General features: G+C 46.4%; 1 long non-coding RNA gene and 1 other non-coding gene across 2 annotated transcripts in view; both read left to right on the forward strand.

Annotated features, from left to right (window-relative positions):
• Positions 1 to 7,316, forward strand: part of LOC102184972 — a 29,852-nt gene extending 22,536 nt beyond the window's left edge. The window contains exon 4 of the long non-coding RNA XR_001917949.1: positions 4,073 to 7,316. This is a non-coding gene — a long non-coding RNA (uncharacterized LOC102184972). The remainder of the gene's footprint in view (positions 1 to 4,072) is intronic.
• MIR29A (microRNA 29a) lies at positions 9,715 to 9,801 on the forward strand. The gene has a single exon (NR_129686.1). It is a non-coding gene; the product is annotated as a microRNA 29a (primary transcript).

Raw genomic sequence — 15,112 nt, forward strand, 5'->3', positions numbered from 1 at the left:
GGCCCTGGGAAAGCTTATTATCCTGACCCTTTAGTCCAGGGCCTCAGCTTTGGGTCCCTATAGACCCTAGAGTCTCCCCCTGTCCTGGTACCTAAAACCCACTTTGCCCGTTTGTCTGGACCCCTGCGAGCCTGCCGAGGCCATGAGGACTGGGGCCCCGGCTGGTTCACTTTGTGTCTCCAGCCTAGTGCTTCCCACGTAAAGTCCAACAAACTCGTTTCTTGTGTCCTTCATAAATTTCATGTTTTCTCTCATCTCTGCTGCCACCTTGGATCTCACTTTCACGGTGTGTGTGCACGCGCATGTGCACGTGGGACGGGCGGAATGCACACATGTACTTGCTTTCTCTCACACGCAGCAATCCCGTGTTGCCTCGAATACCTCGTCTAGTTTCCCAAAGCTCCCACATGCAGTGGCTTTCCCCATGCTTGCTGACTTCCCCACCCCCCACCTCACCCCCTGCCACATTTAACTCAATGTCAGCATCCCCGCCCGTCCTTCACCTGCCCGGGCCACACCTGTGGAGCCCAGCTCAGATCCCATTCCTCTCCGAACCCCACCCCTCCACCACCCCCAGCCAGCTCCATGCTCACGCAGCCCTAAATGACTGCAGCGCTGTCCTCTGTGTGCACTCTGAGGTACTTACCCATCCTGTATGTGAGAGGTCATTGCACAGCTACACTGCATGGTCGCGTGCAGGTGCACCGCATCCTCCGTTTTACCTGTCTTTCCGGTGTCTGGCCCAGCGCTGGGCTCTGAGGCGGCGATCAGTGAACACCTGCTGATTGGTTTTGATGTTCTGTTTTCATTGTGCTAAGTCGCTTCAGTCGTGACTGACTCTCTGCAACCCTATGGACTGCAGCCCGCCAGGCTCCTCTGTCCATGGGATTCTCCAGGCAAGAACACTGGAGAGGGGTGCCCTGCCCTCCCCCAGGGGCTGCCTTTGCCAGTAGTCGCGAGGAGTGACCTGTGGCGCTGCTGTTGTCAGTCCCTCCACGAAAGACGGGACTGTCCCAGCCCCTCCCTTGGACGTGGTCCCAAGTTGGCCCCCACACACGTGGTCTTCCTTTGGGGCCCTCGTTATGTCATCTCTTTATTTACATTGGACTCACCTGCCATATTTGCTCGTGTCCTCTGAGCCTCATTCACCTCCTGGTACATTGTCATCTTGGTGAAACTGTGACGCATGACTAGATGGATGGATGTAGTTAGAAGATTCCCATCCCAGTTTCAGACTGTATGTCTATTCTCTTCCCTGACTGTTGACTCCTTGTCAACATCCCTTGGCTTATGTGCTACCCTTTCCCTCCAAAGAAGCCCCCAGACCCACAGCCTCTATGTACTGATGTCCAATCTGATTTCAGTGTCTCACGCCAACTTCAACATATTGATCATAACGCCTTAGGAAATGTTATCCAGCATATTACATGAGCCGTCTTCTCACAGTGAGGGGAACGTGGGGGTGATGGGTGGTTGACATTTGAAGGGCTGTGTACCTCCCATGTGTCTTATTTGAGTAAGCTATATTTACACAACTCTGAGAATTAGCAGTATTTGCGTGTTATAAATGAGGGAACTAGGCTGCCCCAGTGGCTCAGATGGTAAAGAATCCGCCTACAATGCAGGAGACCTGGGTTCAGTGCCTGAGTTGGGAAGCTCCCCTGGAGGAGAGCATGGCAGTCCACTCCAGTATTCTTGCCTGGAGAACTCCATAGACAGGAGCCTGGCGGACTACAGTGCATGGGGTCTCAAAGAGTCGGACACGACCAAGCAACTAAGCACACAGCACAAAGTTTAAAGGGTTAAACAGCTTGTCCAAGCTGTGTGACAAGTGTCAGTGGGAAAATCTGAATCCTGGTGTTTTTGATCTCCACGCTTATACTTTTGTCTCTCTGTTCCCAGTTTCAATGGACCATTAAATGGGAGGTTGCTCGATGGCACTTGAGATGGAAAAGCCAGAACAGCAGTACTCACTCAGATGAGCTAATGCTCACGAGGAAAGGCCAAGACAAGGAACAGATACTGGTAGACTGATTCTGGGCAGGGATTGACCAGGACCAGCTTCTAACACCTTAAAGGTTCAAGAGAACGACCTAAGACCACCACCTTTGGGGGCCTCTGTGGCAGAGGGCTGTCAGTGGAAAGTGTAGGCTGACCCGACCCCCGACCCCCATTCTAGGAAAGCAGCAGGAATCCCAAGAGTGAAGTAAGCTGTCCCCTTGGTGATGGGCTGGGGACCAGCCTCAGCCTTGTGCTTAGATGAGAGCAGCTGGTAGGAGGCACCATCCTCCTGCGCTATGGGAGGCAGAGGGTGGAGATGTCAATGGAAAATGCCTCTGGCACACTTACATTCTCATGGTTGAAAACCTTGGTACCAATTTATATAGTCTTCTTGACCAAATTCTTTTCATGCTCTAGTGTCCCCACCCGCAGATGATGCCCACACGTCTAAGTCTTATGAGGCTGCAAGCACAGGGCACAGAGTGCTCCCAAGGTCCTCAGAGGAGTGACCTCCAGGGTGGGAGAAGCATCCTCAGAATGAGGCTTTATCTCCAGCTCTTGCAGGAAGAGGTTGGCTGAAGCACTTCCCAGCACCTAAAATGAACTACTCGAAACACTTTTCCCAGATACTGGAAAGCCCCCAGTTAACAGTCAGCATATCTCCGTTAACCATCACAAAGGGAAAGAGCTCCTCTCTGACTTGGGTCCTGTCCTCGTGTTTATGAGCAGGCAATTTCGGAAGCCGCTATCACACATGGTATTCAACTGTCCCAGAAACGTGTGTGACTCCGTGGTGGCCAGAATTTGGTGTTCACCCTGATAAATCTTCCCACGTGTTCTCCATTTCCATGACTTCTTTTGAGATTGGCTTTTCTGTTGTAAGCACAACAGAAAATACCTATATATTTCACTTAAAATATCTCTATAATTCATCTATATCTCTATATCTATTGCTTTCTCTCAACTGTTTCTCTTACTGGTCAAGATCCTCTTGGATTCAACCCCGACTCTGAAGGATCTTCCTGACGTAGTGTGTCCTTGTTCTGAGGGCACCATGACACACCTGAGCACAGTCCCTCCCCCTCAGAAGCACTGGGCCGAAAGGTTGCTCCCAGGAACCAGGTTCTGACCCATCCTCTGATGAGCCAGCTGCTCTCTGCCTCCACTGTGTTGGGCATTCCTCCTCCAAGGGGTTGTAGCCATTAACTTAAGACATGTCACAAGGCAGTCACTTGCCAAGACAGACTTTCCGGCATGGCACTGCTGAGTCACTCAGCCTCCCACTGGCTGAAATGTGAAGGCTTGAGAGCCGGGTCCTCCCTAGGTGAACTCTCCTGGAAGCTGCTCTGAAGCCCCCTGGGGAGTCCGGCAGGTCCCACGTGCAGACTCAAGCCTTACCTCAAACCACCAGATTTTAGGAACCTGGGCTCCCACTCCTCCTGTGATGTGGTGAAAGGTGCATTCCACCCCTCAAGTTAGATCCCAAAGGGGACAGTGTCCCTGGAACCTGTTCTGGGTTGTCCGCCTGCTTCCCAAGCAGGAAGAGGTCAAATGTGCAGACCCGTGCTGCCCTCTGCTGGCCCTCTGGAGTCTGTGCCGCTGCAGCCCACTGTGGCAGAAATCAGTTCTGAAAACATTAACAGAAGCTCTTGCTGGGAGAATCCCATGGACAGAGAAGCCTAGTAGGTTAGAGTCCACGGAGTCGCAAGGAGTCGGACACGACTGAGCGACTTCACCTCACCTCACCTCACCTCACCTGTGCAGGCTGCTTGCTTGCCCTTCTTCGTGATTAGAGGTAGAGGGTCACTACAGTGTTTTATTTCATAAGACATCTACCTGAACACACCTTGATGGGTGGCGAAATGCATAGCCCTGTGTCTGCGGACAGTCTCCTTAGCATCAGCTGCACCAACTCCACACACAGAGAGGTGGTGTGTGCCACTGGGTGGACAGAACCCTCTCAAACTGCATGTCTTAATTAAGCAGGATGCAGAAGGTGCTCCTTACTCCCCTTCTTCCTCTGTGGCTCTGGGATGTTCCCTAAGGGCTCATACTGTCATTTAAATTCTAGGTGCTGCTCTTCTGAACAAATGCTCCCTGAGGATTTCCGTGCCTGGAACTTCTCAACAGACTGCTGTGACACCTAATGTAAGTAGAGGCTCTTGCTCCTAAATCAGTCTCAAGGGAGCTTTGTTCTATTTTGTTCCTGGAGGATCCCCCCAGTAAAGTTTTTTAAATGGTCATCAGTGTTCCTTCTCTGTTTCTTTTCTGTGAAACACTCAACTTCCGATTTACTATCAGAAAAAGACTATGACATGAACACCTGCTTAGAAGCAAGGATATGGGATCCCATATTCGGGTCTCAGAATGGGAAGAGGAGAAGGCAGAAAATATTGAAGCTGCTCACTCCAGGCAGTTCAGTTGGAGATGCCATTCGTAGGCCCAAGGGCATCTTTTCAGGGTTTAGTACTCATCAGACTCCTGTGCAGAGTGACTGAGGAAATGTGCCCCATACAGCTCAGGGGTGAGCCCCCGTGATGTGGGGGCCCTTCTGTTTGGCAGCCGGGGCTGCTCTCATAGCCACGTCTCCGCTTATAACACGCAGAAGGAAAACCTGTCCCTTGTTTATCATCATCACCATCCCTTACTGAATGTGTACACGTGCCATTTCTAGTTCTGCTTGCTTCTCCTCGGTCTGCACCCTCACATCAGCCTTCCGTGGTGTGGGTCCTCATAGTACACAGGTGTGATTTCCCAGATGGGGAGACCAAGGCATGGAGAGTCAAGTAACTTCCCCCAGGTTGTGCAGGGAGTGAGTTTCGGCTCCACAAGGCTGCGCTGGACCAGCCCACCAAATGCCCCACAGAAACAGGCAGCTTTGGAGGATGAGCAGTGGGGCTGATCTGGAGACAAGTGTTTCAGCGCTGCCATAACCCCCTGTGGGAAGGGGCTGCTGGACTTAAAAAAGTCTGGAGCTTCCTTAAGATTAGTGGGAGAACAAAGCTTTAGAGAAGACCTAACTTAAGTTTAAGGTCACACTGCAAGTCAGAGCGTAGCTGAGGGCCCTGGGCCAACCTACCAATTTCCGAGTATTCGCCTTCCTCTTGGTCATCAGGTGCCACTTCTGGTAATAGTGGCCAAGGCTGGTTCCAGTGATGTGCGTATGTGCCTACTGGTGAGGCCCTGCAGCACAGAGCCAGTTTGTGTTCAGAGACCCACACGGCCATGTGAAGATTGGCTGCTACAGTATCCGAGCAGCAAAGAAGGATGACTAAGAGCCTGGGCCTGGAATCAAGCAAGGGAGTCTGATCCCTCGTCTTGTCAGTCCTAAGCTTTTTGACCAGAGCGAGTCCTGCACCCTCACTTAATCTCTGTTCTTGTACCTGGAAACTGGAAATAATTCCACAGCCTTGTAGGCGGATGAACATGAGAAAATGCATAGAAAGCATGTAGCACCGTGTTTGGCCCAGAGTAAGTCTTCCAAAAGTGGAAGCTATTATCCAGAGAACCTTTCCATCCACTTTTCAGTTCATGTTGGCCTTCCCCCTACAAAGGCACTACAGTGTCCCAACCCATCTAAGAAAACAACGTTTGAGTGCAGTGCTTTAAAAATTACAGATGTTTCCTCATACTGAAATCCTGATGCCTTTAAGAACCACTGCAGGACCAGAATCTGTAACTCCATTCTCTAGATCGGCATAAGAAGGCCCAGCAAAATTAAATGATGGCCCAAGATCCCACAGCTAGTCGATAGCACAGCCCAGCGCCTGATCCTGTGACTCTTACTCATCCACTTCCTGTAAGAAAATACTCATTAAAGGCACGTAAGTCAATAGAGAACCACCTCCCACCGTAGGACCCAGCACCTTCCAACCGATAAAAGAGTTGTAACTTTAGTCCTAAATACTCAGGCTAGGACTCTCATATCCCGACGTCTGTTAACATTTTGAAGCTGCCTTCTCAAAGAAGTGTCATAGTCAGATACCATCTTGTGAAATCCTCAGGCCCCAAGGGACATTATCTTAATCTGGTTAGCTCATGCAAGAACCAACTAGCAGTTCACTTCGAGGAAGACAACATGTTTCCGCTGTTCTGCTTTTGCCACACAGGAGGTACCGGTGTGGCTCCCCGGTTCACATTTCTGGCTCTAACTCTCCTATTAGATCTGGAAGAAAAAATACAGAGAAGGGCAACCTGTTCAAAAACAGCATGAAGGTAAAGAATCGCAGGTGGGATTTTGAAACAGAAACGCATCCTTGTGGCCCCTGGGCTGAGAGACACCAAGGAAGGATTTTGTTCTTGAAAGGTGGTTACTTGGCTCCTAGAGATGGAGACTTTAACAATGTTAAGTGTGTATCCTGTGTGGAAGAAAGATTTGTTAAAAAAAATAACATTCTTTTCAAATGATGCAATACCTTGGCACTGTCAGGGGGTCAAATAGAAACACCCTGAGTTAACAGAAACTCAGCCCTGCCCTCTCCTGGCCTGGAAATACAGAACAATCAGATGGATTGTTGGAGGTGGGAGGATGGGGAGGAGTGGAAACATGTTAATGTTTACTGAGCAAAGTCTTTCCCTGCAGTTGACTGTCACTGAAACACTCATCAAAGTAAGCAGATACCACGCGCTGTCGTCTTGTTTTCCTGGAAAGAGAATGAACAAGTGCCTGTTAACTTATCAACTTTGTTTTTCGCCTACTAGTAAACAATGCAATTTTTTTCCCCTCTGTGTTAATTCAATAGCCAGCCTGCCTACAGACCTCTTTGAAGAAAACCAACCTCTTGCTTTAGAAGATTACTCACTCAAGATCTCTAGTTCACTGTATTTTGGCTTAAATCATTTTACAGTCACCAACTAAGTACCTTGGTTTGCTGCTTATTACAAAATTCAGAGAAGTATACTACATGACTGATCCCTGTGCCGATTACTCTGTGTCTGCTGGGAATGCCTCCTCACGTGGAGGGATATACATGGGAAAGGATATATCCACCTTCGTTCTTCTGCTGAATTTTTTGAAAAATATACTTAAAGGATAACACAAAACTTACCTTATCTCTTTGTTTCTGCTAAGGGAACAGAACAGTATGGTTTGTAATAACAGTATGTGTTATGTATGTGCATGAAGTGCCTGGGTGGGTTTGACATATATTTGATGTACAAAGTATGTATGATTTTATTAGGCTTAAGTAACAAGAAGCAATTCACTCTTTACTTTTCTTCAGGAAAACGTTTTCTCCATAACTGAAGTGTCAGTCATTTGAAAACAAAACGAAACTTCTGATTGGCAGTAGGCAAAAGCTGTAACTAGTCACTTGTAAAACATAAGCAGACCTTTTTGTTCTGGATTTTGGGTTTGTTTTTTTTTTTTTAACCAAAAATGATGAGAACAGTCTGGCTGCATCTTGCATAGCTTCAGTCACTGTTATTATCAATTACAATAGGATATCCAGAAGGAACAAAATTAGTGACATAGTTATTTGAGAGTGCCAGTGATTACATGTGTCTTGGCACTTTTTCCGGTTTAAATGCTTGAATTGACTCTCCGATTGAAATGTTAACTCCCTGTCACTTCACAAAATATGCGCATTCCTTTGCATTAGCTTTGATGAAATGATTGCTACCCAGCTCTGCAGCCCAATAGTATTCTATTTCTTTATTTAAAGAGATGAGAAATCTAGCCTAGTAGCAGTAGGCACATACACGTGGCTTTTCCACTGTAAAGGGTGAGCCTGTGTTGCGATCTCCTGATGAAGGGGTCAGTGGCCAAGCCTATCAAGGATAAGAATGTGAGCTGAACTCCCTGCCCTCCTTTATTAACATCCTGCTGAGCCCACCTGGAATCCTCAACCACAGGCACGTTTCATTGGATGTTCTTCCCACCCTCATTTGGTGTATGAGGCAAGTCAAGAAGAGCTAAGTTTTTGTTAATCTTTAAGCAAAGAGAGCAGAGTTAAGTGAGTGGTACAACCAAGATTCAAACCCATTCTCACAAGATGATGCCAACATGAGAAAACCAAAAAAGGACAGGGAGATGTTTCAAGTTAAAAGAAACCAAAGAGTCTTGGTTGAGTGAACCTTGATGGGATTTGGGGTAGAAAACAACCCAACAAATCCATAAAAGAAAAATTTTTGGAGAAAGTGGGAAAAATTGGATATAGGCTAGACGTCAGATGATACTAACGAATTGTTAATTTTCTTAGGTATGAATAAAATATAACTATATGGAAGAATGGCCCCATTTTCTTTAGACCTGCTCAAAAAGTTAGGAGCACAATGTCACAATGGTTGTTGATTCACTTTCTAATGATTCAGCAAAAAGTATACATACGCCGTACATCACTAAAGCAAAAGTAGCCAAAATGAACAGTTACTGAATTTAGGTGGAAGAAATTTAGGAATTCGTTTCATTGTCCTTCAAATGTAACGTGTGACTGAAATTTTTCCTAACAGTTTTTAAAAAAGAAAGCACATCTCTTTGGGTTGGGTGACTTGGACATAGAAAGTATCTTGTTGGATCCCTGGAACCCTACAGGGAATGGCAGTAAGCTTCCTAATAAATGATATCAAGAACAATAATGGGAAGGAGAAAAGAACTGCAGCAAAAAAATAATTTAAGGAGAACCAGGGATGCAGTGAACAGAAGGGAGCTTAAGTAAAGCCAACAGGAATCCTTAACAAATCGATGCAATCTAAGGAATTCCATTCTGAAGAAAAAAAATTGGCTCTCATTAGGGGTCGCACGGAGTCGGACACGACTGAAGCAACTTAGCAGCAGTAGCAGCAGCATCAATATATTACTTTGCCTCTGGGCTATTATGTTATCTCCTTTAGGCCCCCCCCCAAATCATAGTCATCCTTTGACTCAAACAAAATTATCTTCAGACGAAAGCACTAGGTTTAGGAAAGCGTGGTCTTGAACTTGTACCAGAGCACCTGCTTACTTGGTACCATTTACGTGGATGTTGTACCACTCTGACTCATCCTGCACTGGGCACTCCAACCCCTGGGTCAGCTCCGGCTGACCTTTTACCTAAGTAGAGTGTTTCCCTTGACCTCCCACCAGGAGTAAAGAAGTTGACCTATGCCTTGACCCTGAATGATAAAAACTGAGTCTTTGGGCAGCTTGAGAATAAAAGAGTCACAGTCACTGGCCCATACCCACATCAGCTATGGAAACAGAAGTATAAGCATATAGATGTGCTAAGGCTTTCCTTACACCACAAAGGAAATACCTCACAGCAATGTTTCAACTTTTCCCATCCCAGGTTGTCTTTGTTTATTTTAAGAGAGCATTCCGAAGGAAGAACAGATCTTAAAGCTTCTTCAGGAAGCTGGTTTCATATGGTGGTTTAGATTTAAATAGTGATTGTCTAGCACCATTTGAAATCAGTGTTCTTGGGGGAGACCAGCTGCACCGCTGGCGGCAAAAAGGATAAAAGGGACCAAGCCCTGAAGGCCAGCTGGTGAGGAGAGCCCGCCTGGAGCTGTGCTGACCTAACCCACCCCTGGCATCGGTGAGCCGTGGCGTTACACACAACAGGTCAATGACGCGACATCTCATTCCTAGAACTTCACACTCATCTGTGCGATAAACCTTCTATAGCACTCTTCCCATGACACAGCCTCCACCGTGCGTGCATTAAAGCAGAGTGTGGCAGATGGCAGATTGATTAATCTTGGGGCCTTCCCAACCCTCGCCTCCTCCTGTGACCCCCCCTTAGAGGATGACTGATTTCTTTTGGTGTTCAGAGTCAATATAATTTTCTAGCACCATCTGAAATCGGTTATAATGATTGGGGAAGAGCACCGGGCTGCTGACTAAGGAGAGAAAACGTGTTGGTGACCTTCGGGGTCAAGACTAAGAAAATGGACCTATCAAGGTGGTTTTTCTTTTTTAGTTTCATTGCCGTGAATTACGTGTGTTTTAATGCTAATAAATGGTAATAATACGAATAATGCTAATAAATGCTAATAACTATTAGCATATTCCTAGTGGTTGTATTTTAGAGGAATTCCACAGACTTTGTAGGGATGTTTGTTTTGATGCTGGACACCTAGGAAAAAGTGGGTGAAGTCAGTTCCTCGGGTCATTTGGGAGGTGTCGCGAGGAGGGAGTAATTTCTGCTCCCAGTGAGAAGCCTGTGAACCTCACCTTTGACACTCCCCTGCCTCCGTGGAGTGGAGTGAATCCCATGGTCAGCCAGGTCTTTCTCTTGAAGGCAGCGTCAGGCTCAGGCAGCTGGAAGTTAAATCTAACAAGGCGTGTGAGGGAAGGTGCACAGATGACCGAGTTCATCTTTCTAGGGCACAGTGAAGCTAACGTTTCTGTTCAGTATAGCAAACAAGGTGAAGGCGGCCTCAGGCTACACTCGAACCATTTTCCTGAATTTTTCTTCCTTACTATGGATGGGAAGTCGTGAAGACTGAAAACCACCGTTGAGTTTCTGGTCCCAGGCCGGGGAGGGGCACGGAAGGGCTCGGGAGGGAGCTGTCTCAGTCGCCCCGCCTCCCAGGGCTCCTCTAGGCTGCGGCCCCGGTGCCGGTGCCGGCGAAGCCACCGTCAGCCTGACCTCACGCGCCGTGTGTCCTGGAACACAGCAGGGGCTCCTGCGGGAAGGCCAGACCTCGACCTTCCACCTTCTCTCTGGCCTGGAGCAGCCCCGGAGCCTGACTGACATCGGGCGACTCCTCACCCTGCTTCGCAAAGCTCGACCGCCACCTCCCCGCCCTCTCCACACCCGCTCTGCCTCTCCCCACTCCTGCCTGCAATTTGTCGGGGAGAGTCCTTCCACTTGAGGGCTACGACATGGGATCTGTTGCCAAAACATTCCGTCAGCCACGCACATCAAGTAAGGCCATTTCGCTGCTGCTTTTTCTGTCCTCTGGTTATTCCTTCCCCAGGACTCTGCCTGTTGCTTACTTACCTGCTGTTTTCCCCCTGAGCAACCTTATTACTCCCCTGCTTCAGATACACCTGCTACGTGATGATTTTCCTCAAACTAGAATTCTAGCCACGAAGATCTTTCTGAATTCCTTGTGTCCATGTTTCCGTTTTTTCCCCCATACAAAATCTTTAACTTTGCAAAGAATCACTTGTTCACTCCAACAGCTGTACCAGACTTGGCCGCCTGATAAGTTACACACACACACACACACACACACACACACACACACACGCTAATTGGCACAATTCTTCAGTTGGTCTAGTCAGGACCAAGTGGTCACATTCCCCACAGCCTTCTTCCATGAGGACATCTTACTCAAGACAGGCTGTGGGGCAGCTGTACTTGAACTTTGGCTCCAGAGAAGACTAGATAGTTTCACCTGCTATTCTAAGCAACAGGGATCTTAGTTCCCCCACCAGGGATTGAAACTGGGCCCTCGGCAGTGAAAGCATGGAGCCTTAACCACTGGACCGCCAGGGGGTTCCACCCCCGCCCCATTTTTCGGTCTCAGTTATAATACTAAAGCTGTGCTGATTTTCGTTCCCCCAAACCAGCTCTCCCTGCTCTCTGCCCGCCACATTAAGGCTGACCGCCTGAGAAGTGTCTGCCTTTCCCCTCCGCTGCCCCAGCCTCACTTCACTCCCCAGGCTGTGCTGCTTCTCTGCCCTGCCTTTCTGAAATCCACCCTGCACCCTCAGGAGCCTAGGCAGCTTTCTTATCCCACCTCTCACCTTCCCTCCAGCTTCTGTGTTGCCTCTGGTTATCCTTCTCCTGACGTGTGACTTGGCTCCCCCTCCTTCCCTGGGGGGTTTTCACCCCTGCCTATAGGGCTGCCTTCCTCTCCAGACCCACCCCTGCCCCCAGGGCCCAGCTTCTGAGCTCACCCAGCTGCTTGCTGCTGCGAACCTGCAGCTACCTTCACACCGCCAAGCCTGTGTGTGATAGTTCCTCTGCCGGGATCTTCCTTCTCCTCCTCAGCCTAGAACTCCAGCTTATTCTCCAGCTTCTGGCTCAAGTGATGCTAAATTGGAAAATAAACAACAATGATGATAACAATAGCAGCAGCTAACACTGAGCTCCTATTTTGTGCAAGGCACTTGGTAAGCATTTTTACATGAATTATCTTATTTAACTGAACTTTCAAAATCATCCTGTGACGTTGCTCTTATTACTGTTATTCCTATTTTGCACGAGAGAACAAGCGAAAAGAAATGATTTGTCAGTGACGGTGTAACCTTAAGATTTTTGTGCAGGAGTACAAACCCAAATCACCGATTCCAGGGCTCTTCTCTTCATTAGTGCTGCTGTCTCCACTGTGGGTATCACCATCAGTTCAGTTCAGTTCAGTCACTCAGTCGTGCCCGACTCTTTGCGACCCCATGGACTGCAGCACGCCAGGCCTATTCATTTGGTAGGCGGGCTCTCAGATGGCCCCCTCTGCTTCCCACCTACTGGTCTTCATGCCCAGTGTAATGCTCTCCACTTAGGTGTGGGCTGGACCTAGTGACTTGCTTCTCCCAAATAAAATAACAGCAAAAAGTAATAGGATGTGACTTTTGAAATTAAGTCACAAATAGCTGTGATTCTGTCATGCTCTTGTATATGCTGTCTCTCTCTCTCTCTCCGCAAAGGCACCTGCCACGTTGGGATCTGCCCAGTGGAGAGGCACATCTGGCAAGGAACTGACATCTTCAGACAGTAGCTCCTGAGGACCCAAGGCCTGCCAAGAGTCACGTGAGTGAACTTGGAAATGAGACCTCCTGCAAACAGCCTGGGGGTGACTGCAGCTACAGCTAATCCCTTGACTGTGGCCTGTGAGAGACCCTGTGTCACAGAACCCAGTTAAATGTGCCTAGATTCCTGACCCATAGAAACTGGGACATTAAAACAACAAAATAAATACAGGTTTGTTGCTTTAAGCCACTACATTTGGGGGTTGGTTGTTACACAGCAGTAGCTGTTTGTTATACAGCTCATAGTACTCATGTCTAGACTCAAACTTTCTGCTTATAGGACCTAATTTTTTAGATAAACTTCTTGTTGGAATAACTTTGCATTAAAGAAAAGGCAAAAAGAGTACAAAGAGGTTTTCTCTCTCACCCTCTGTCATGCTGTATGTAGTCATGGTACACTGTAAACACTAACAAACTGACACTGGTGCCTTACTGTTCATTAAGTCTCAGAACTGATTCACAGCTCACCAGTTTGTGCTTTTACTATTCTACAATTGGGGTTGCATTTTTAGTAGCATAATAGATATCACAGCCCATAACTCTATGTATTTGTGTTTGTGTATATGTGTGTGTGTAGAACAAGATGAAATATATATGTGTTTGCTAAAATCTGGAAGATATATTATTTATTATTCCTTAAATAATGAAGGGATATTAGAAAAGTTTTTAATTAGGGATATTGTTTATAATTATTTAGAAAAATAATCATTACATTAACTAAAAACTGTTACGTGCAGTTACTGAGGAGGGAGGTGGGAGTGGCTCCCAAGTAATAAATGACAAGGTGCTAACAAGTCACAGTTTCAAAAAGTCAAATATATGTTGCTAAAAACCTTTAAAGGTTTCCACTTATTAATAAGTATACTGAATGCTACAAGATTCACAAATGGTTCTTTGGCATTAGGATATTGGCATAAATTAATTTTATTTATATAATATGCAAATACTTAATTTGCTTGTAACTATTTAAATGGAGACTGTTCAACTAAGAGTCCTAATGTGCATTTTTATTGATTCCTAATGCAGTGCGATCTTGGCAAGTCACTTGGTCTTTCTGGGTTTTTCCTTGGAATGAATTTATATTACTAGATTTTTGCCACGAATTAATCATGGACTATAACTACTTAGTAGCTGTAAACGTTTTGCAAACAAAATTCTGTGTACAGCATTTAATCCTAAACTACTGTCTAATTAAACGTTTAGCTGCATTATTTTGCAGCATTGTTCCAAGTGATTCTTAAGGAACAATCCATGTAAAAGTAAAACTTTTAGTGGCGTCACTTACAGGAGAATCCCACGGGTAGAGGGGCCTGGTGGGCTGTGGTCCATAGGCCATGTGTCACAAAGAGTCGGACACAACTGAAGCGACTTAGCACACACATATGCCAGGACAGGCAAATCGGTCGAATTTTTAAGTAGGCTGTACAAGGGAGGAAGTCAAGTGACTTAGCAGAAAATATCAAGTAAGGCAAAACTTCGGAGGGATCCTGAAAAGCTAGTAAGTGAGATTGGATTTTTCAAGTCCTCTTGGTGACCTACCAAAATCCCAAATAAACCCCTAAAAATAACAACAGAAACAAATTTGAACTTTGAAAATTAATGTACACATGAGACCCCAAGTCTTAGTGGCCAAGATTTCCTTCCTGGCTTGTCTCTGAGGGATCAAGCCCTTCTTTGTGGCCAGAATGACAGACCTGATCTTTAGTAATCAACTACTGAATGAAACAGGCAGTAGAAGATGTTGCAGAAGCAAGAGATGCCAACAAGAGAGAAATAAATACAATTGGGGGGAAAAAGGACCAGAACACAGTGTAACCTCATTCACAAGCCGTCACTTTCCAGAACTCTGAATTCATTAAGTTTTCCGCACTTCTCTACTTTGAAAGTGTCAGATGACAAGAAAGCAAGCTGTTAAGTTTACTGAAAAACTGCATGCATAAATATTTCTAATATTATGTTTGGAGGTTAGTACATAATTCATTTCTGTCTAATGTGCCTAAGATATAATCTTGACTATTCAGAATGATGACTGATCCTCATAAACTGTGGAAACCATAAATCATCAAAAGCTTCAATCATATTCATCACCCTATGCTTACCAAAGCCAGAGACTGTGGAAGTATGCTCTCGAGACTTTGTAAACAACTCTTCGTTTAGCAGAAAATTAAAATCAAATCTGTATACTCTATAGACAGAACCCAGTATTCTTTAAACTTTATTACTGAGATGCAAGTTACCTAACATACAAATCCCAAATAAACCACCGTTAAAGTTCACCATTTTAACCACTTAAAGTGCACAGCTCAGTGGCTTTTCCTACTTTCATATTGTTGTGTAGCCTTCACCACTACCTAGTTCCAGAACATTTTCATCACTCCCAACAGAAATTCTGTAGCCATTAAGCAAGATCTCCTCAGTGCCCCCTCTGCCACC

This window comes from Capra hircus, chromosome 4 (assembly GCF_001704415.2).
Source record: "Capra hircus breed San Clemente chromosome 4, ASM170441v1, whole genome shotgun sequence".
Taxonomy (NCBI): domain Eukaryota; kingdom Metazoa; phylum Chordata; class Mammalia; order Artiodactyla; family Bovidae; genus Capra; species Capra hircus.